Consider the following 6391-nt stretch of genomic DNA (forward strand, 5'->3'; position numbering starts at 1 on the left):
ACGTGGTGAAGCTCTGACTAGAATTTCCTTTCACTCCACATTTCGCTGATCTAGTGTTTCAAAGACCTGGAGCTTTGGCTATTTGGTGTAGAAAATTTGAAGAATCTTGATATCCTCTTTGTCCAGAATGACCTATAGTTCAGATCTTTTCCATATCCTTTAAAATGAACATATACCTTTATTTGATGGCCATTGCCATTAATAGATTTGGTTTTCTTTAAAAAAAAAAAAAAGTTTATTGTCCTTGACTCCAGGAGAGAGAATTTTTACTGGAGCACTTTTATATAGTTTTTGTGAAATACACAATATTAGTTAGATCTGACTGATTTGAGTCATCAAATGTTTTCCTTATGAGAGAAGATGACACATCTTATATCCAAATGTGTTCAGTTGACTGACTCTCCTATTCATGTACCAAGTAAATGATGGATTTACCAAATACATTCAATATGACCTGCTTGTCTTCTGCTTTTCCAAAGTTTGGAAGATAGAGTGGTAACAGGGAAGGAAAAGTTCAGAAGCCACTAACTATGTGTTGGAGATACATGTGAGTGAGGACATACATGTATATAAGAAAGAAACAAAATGAGGAGAAAGGGAATATGAAACAGTTTTCATACAATGGGGTAAGAGAGTTGGACTTTTGGTGTATTGATAGGTTCCCTGGAGCCTGGCTTTGAAGTCTTGCAAATGAAAATAAAATGGGATGGAAAACAGTCTTCACCCACAATTATAATGGCTTCTCCAATGTATTCACTTTTTTATCCTTTCCCCTGTTTATAACATCATTATATTTAAATTTATTTTTAAAATGCATGCATATATTTTAAAATTCAAATAGTACGAGAAATCTTACAAAGAAAAATAGCCCTCTGTTACTCTATCCCATCCCCATCACTTTCAGCTCTTTTAGCTGGGTCTTTTTAGCTATCTCCATGTTTCTTAATTACATGCTATAACAGGCTGGGGTCCCTGGGAAGCAAACTCTGAGACAGAGAGTATCATAAAGGACATCCATTAGGGAGTGCAATAGAGATCAACATCTGTGGGGGAAAGGATGATGCAAGCTGGGGCAGAGGGAGAAGTTGGGTGCCATCACCAAAAGGGCTCAGCCAACCCTGTGGATATGGCTGCTTTTAAAGGTGTGCTGAGTTGACACGAGGGGACTGGGCCTTTAGTCTTAGTACCACCCAGACTTTGGGTGTTGACTGCCTGGTGAAGTGAGCATGAACTTGGACAGACAACTCTCTTCAGCTTAGGAAGGTCCTGAAGAGAGATGACAAACTTCCTCAGCACCTGGGAGAAAATACATCATTTAGTCCCAAAGCAGGGATCTAGGTGGTACGGTTCAGCATCCCTGAGGGTCCAGGCCTGCAGTGCTCAGATCCACCTGCTTCATACACGATCTAGGAGAAGCTCCTTCAGGAATCTGGTAAGCCTCACTTCCCAGGGGAAACTTCCATAAGGAAAGAGGATGGAACAAACCACAGCCCCTGCCCTATAGGTGGTCTCTTGTCTGCACCTGGGCTTCATCCTCTCCTTCCTCTACAAACCATATCAGACTCTCATGTCTCCAGCTGACAGGTCTGCAAAGAGCTTAACCCTTGTCTACTATGCCCTTCTCAGGCTGTGGCTGCTGCAAGTTGCATTTACCATTAAAATTGGCCAAAAGAGTATCTACGTGCCAAACATATTCTTCCTACCCCCATAGTGTAACAGCAACTCTACCTGTTATTGCTGTTCAGGGACCATTACCCCTGACATAGCCTCCAACATTGCATTACATCAGCCAAAGATTCACGTTACAGCAAAGACATGAGGGAGTGAGCACCAGCAGACATGCTGGTCGTTCCACACCCTCAGAGGTTCTGGTAGGTCCTCAAAAGGTAGTGTTGGCTGATGCCTTGCAGGCACTAAAGGCAACCCATAGCTGAGATAAGTAATGAGTCTAAGCAAAAGTCATCTCTGTCCCTTCCAGGGTAGGAAAGATCTGATGTAGTCAACTTGCCACAGACTTGGTGTCCACGTAGAGGGGGACCATTTTGGGGAAGGAATGCTGCTGCCCATGTGAACCTTCAGGAGTGGTAGCAGCTACATCAGTCCCGATGGGTGGGAGCTCGTGCTGCTGGAGGATGCATTGCTTCCATTCCTGCCTCCATGGCCACTCTGCCCGTACACCCACTGTACTTGCATTTCAGTGGCCAATGATTGAGGTTGCTTGACACCTCAATCCATGGCTAAGCCATTCTCTCTACTCGATTGTGTGGTGTTTATTCCCTGACAGCTTGTACTTTCTGGAGGGCCGAGATCTTTACATTGCATGCCCACTCCCATAGGTCCAGCCACATGTTTCTACCTCAGACTTCCTTGTCTCTGATCTTCCAAATCTCCTTCTAGATCCATACAAACTGGCCATGTTACTGCCTGTAAGTCCACATTATAACTGTGGGCCATTTCTCTCACACAAAGTGAATGACCAGGGGCACCATTCAAAAGTTCTGCTCTTTGGGAAGGTTTTTCCCCACAACCATCTTTCTGTGCCACCCTGATTGGGACTATAGAGGTGCCACCTTCCATTTTCAGCTTGCACCCACATTCTAATTCAACCCATCCATGCACCAAGTTCATACTTTTCCCTTCTTCTGCAGTTGGTAATAAGGGGCCATTCATACAAAACTAAGTCTACCCTGAGGGTAATGTGCTGTAGTGGATGACATGGAGGTGTGAGCCAGTGGCTTGTGCATCTTTGTTTCTGCTAATTCTTCATCCCAGATGTACCATTTCCAATTTACGATGGCTTTCTGCTGGGCCCTGCTAACTTTGTGACTTGGTGTGTCTGACAGACCCCGGTGTATGATGGACAATTTTGCCCACATTTAGTGTCCCAGTGGGAGGCACTTCATCTCTAACAGGTCTCAGTAGCATCCGAGGAGATTTTTTAGAGCTGTGTATTTCTCTGTAGCAGATGATGGGGCATTGCTCCCAAGCCTTGAATTTCTGCAATGTGATGTTGCCATTGGTGACGGCCAGTGAAATCCACACAGACCTTTTCCTACCAATGATACCACTGAGGGCATGGGATCTGCAGGGTTGTGTGGTCCCGGGGTCAGGACCACAGGTCTACTGTCTAGACCCGCTGTAGATTCCTTTCTTGCTCTGGGTCCCATTCAGAGCTGGAAGCCTTTCCTGTTACCCAATAGAAGGTCACAGGTCCATTCCCAAGTGTGGAAGAGGCTGCCTCCAGAACCCAAAGATGCCTTCCAGGCACTGTGCTATCTTTTTTGCAGTGGGAAGTGAGAGATGCAATACTTAGTTATGTACTTTGGAGAGATATCCCAACAAGGCCAGATGCAGGGGGTAAGGGACAGCAAACTTTTCTCGGTAAAATGCCAGATACTAAATATTTCAGACTTGTGGGCCATACAGTCTCTGCCACAACGACTCAGCTCTGGCACTGTCACATGGGAGTATCAATAGACAATATATTGAAAAAATGAATACACACACACACACACACACACACACACACACACACAGAGGGTGCCAAAAAATTTGTACACATTTAAGAAAGGAAAAATTATATTAAAATTAAGCTGATGGTAACCTCTTTGAGCACCTCTTGTAATTGCAGAAGTCAAACGTGACTTGTATTCATCTTTTGTTATCGGTATATATTGAGTATCACAATTTTAATACAGTTTTTTCTTTTCTTAAAATATGTATACAGTTTTTAGCTATATATATACACACAAACACACACACACATATTCTGCATTCCAACAAAACAATGTACAAAATTGGTGGTGGGCCGGATTTGACACATTGGCCGTCGTTTTCTGACCTCTCCCTTAAAGCACTAGATCCTTAGTAATTGTACCAACTGGGTGACCAATACAGTGGATGAGTGTGGTGTTCTGCAGCAGCCCAGATGATACAGGTCTCTTCAGACTATACCGTGACAGAGTGTTATAGCCGTGGGGTAAGATTGTTGTCCATTCTAGGTATCTACAAACTGTGTCTAAATTTCCTCTCTGATAGGTTTGGAAAAGGACACATTTTTCAGATCAACATCCATTTACTATATACCTAAGACCATGTTACTCTGCTCTAGTAAAAGTACCAACATCTGGCACAACAACTACAATTGGGGCTTCATTGCCATGCAAGGTAACATGTTCACAGGTTGGAGGGACTAGGATGTGGACAGCTTTGAGGGCGCCATTAGTCTGCCTGCCACACCCACTTCCTATAATTTTCTTCATCCAATTGGCCAGATACCCTTCACTCCAAATCCTTTTTGTTTGAACTTTTCTAGAGACTAACCTGTATTCAGGTGTCTTACGCTTCTATGTGTGAAATGCTTGTGAAGTAACTGCTTGTAGCCGTATTTTCTGAGTTAGGTATAGGATGTCTGATCCAGTTCTTTATGTAAATTTATCTCACTTTCCTTATATGGAGGCAATGCAAATAGTGAATATAGCCTGAGTGGAACCTGAGCTCTTCCCATGGCTCCGGCTTCCTCCTCCTGAAAAAGGATTGTAAATTCTCATAACTTGACTTGCTTAGTGGCTTCAAATTACCTTTCAGACAATTAGGAGTTCTAACCATGATGATTTGAAAAGTCATTCCATTACTCATATTGATTTTATCAAGCCATAAACTACATAGCAAGATCAGCTCTTACTATAATTCATTGCATCACGCCAGACTAATTTGTGTTTGCTCTTAATGATTTCCTTATTCCATGGTCTGATATTAGACACGACTTTATGCCCATTGAACTAACACATCTGCTTCCAAGATGTTCATATAAGAACCTTTTCTGATAAATTACATTTCTGTGAACAAATTCATGTTTTCATTGAAAATAAGCTGTTAATAATGGTTCATGTTTCTCTATATTCAAAAAGAACAAATTAACTTTTTAAGTTGAGCAGTGAAATGACCTGTTCTTCCAAAATACATATTAAAATAAGATAGTCACAAATGACTGTGATGATTAAGACACTATTTGTTATAATCTTTTCATTTGCTTAAGATATTTGACAAACTTTTCTTAGCAGAAATCTATAGCACCAAATAAATTATTGGAGAATGACATCTTCAGGAATTGGATTTCTTCAGGAATAAGATTGTAGTTATATGAAAGAAAATAGCTAAATATAATAACAAAAGCACCACATTTTATCGTATCAAAAAATACTCAGAAACTAAAACAAATACTGACCAAACTAATTTCAACTTAGAATCCTTATATTAAGAACTGTTGTGATAAGAATGCTGATGACAGTTTGCGAATGGTGTCGCATTTTCTGTCCACATGTCCTTTTTCTACCTGTAACTTGTGTAAGAGAAAGACAATCCCTCATCTTTCTTGGTGACATTCTTAGTGGGAATTTAGTACACTTTGGCTTTACTATAGTTAAAATTTCATGATGCAGTGCTAAATGCCTCTAAAAATTTCTTTAAGCAATTTCTACTTTTCTATTGGCTTCTACCATGAAATTGAAGCTTAGCTACAGAATTTAAGCTATAAAACATAGAATAAACATAGAATCAGTTTATTCTTGAAATCTTTAGTTTTAAGGGAAATGTTTTCTGAGATATTAATACTGTACTAACAAAATCACTACTAAATTGTTAAAAATATAGTTATGCACATGCAGCTATTTTTTTGCCATGTGAATGCTTTTCCACTGAATGAGTGGGTATGAGGAAAGGACTAGAATCAACCACTGGCTCCCAGATAGCTCAGGGAAACCAATGCAGACCTCAACCTACCGTGTTTCCGCGAAAATAAGACCTAGTCAGACCATCAGCTCTAATGCGTCTTTTGGAGCAAAAATTAATATAAGACCCAGTCTTATATATTATATTTATTATGTTATATTATATTATATTATATTATATTATATTATATTATATTATATTATATTATATTATATTATACCCAATCTTATAGTAAAATAAGACCAGGTCTTATATTAATTATTACTCCAAAAGACGCATTAGAGTTGATTGTCCGGCTAGGTTTTATTTTCGGGGAAATACAGTAGTTCCTTCAGCTTTTAGATACCATGCATTCCTTGGGACTGAAAGGGAGAGAGAGAGAAAGAAAGAGAGGGAGGTAGAGAAAGAGAGAGGAGAAGGAGGAAGGGAGAGGGTGGGGGAGGGGCAAGTAGAGGGAGAGGGAAAAGGGAGGGAGATGGGGAAAGAGGAGGAGAAGGTGGGGAGAGAGAGTGAAGGGCTCTTATTGGACGAGATGCTTCAGTTGCTTCCGTGCCTTAGCTCTGAGGAGCTGGAATGCAACAGCCCTACTGAGGCTTACACAGGAGTAAGCATTGCTCCATGTGAAAGTGACTTTGGCATGTAGGATGATTGAGGGTGATTG

The sequence above is a fragment of the Rhinolophus hipposideros genome (assembly GCF_964194185.1).
Source record: "Rhinolophus hipposideros genome assembly, chromosome: 21".
In the NCBI taxonomy this organism is placed as follows: domain Eukaryota; kingdom Metazoa; phylum Chordata; class Mammalia; order Chiroptera; family Rhinolophidae; genus Rhinolophus; species Rhinolophus hipposideros.